Genomic DNA, 280 nt, shown 5'->3' with positions numbered 1-280 from the left:
GACATGGCGTGACACGTGGAGCGGGGAGTAAGATGACATTTGTGTGTAGTCAGGTGAGCGTAGGAAGAAGAAGGAGGAAGGAAAATAGGCAGAGAAGAAGGGGAAGGAGGACGGGGATTTCTAGGAGGGGAGCGGGTTGAAGGTGGGGAAGAGATGGGGGACGGGGGGGAGACGGTGAGGGGAAGGGGGCTGAGTTGGGGTACGGGACGGGGAAGGGAACGGGTTAGGAGATAGGGACAACGAGGGAAAGAGAATACACAAGCAGGGGAACACTTACCCA

Source organism: Penaeus monodon, chromosome 29 (assembly GCF_015228065.2).
Source record: "Penaeus monodon isolate SGIC_2016 chromosome 29, NSTDA_Pmon_1, whole genome shotgun sequence".
NCBI classification, from domain to species: Eukaryota; Metazoa; Arthropoda; class Malacostraca; order Decapoda; family Penaeidae; genus Penaeus; species Penaeus monodon.
Note: the sequence above shows the minus strand (reverse complement) of the source record.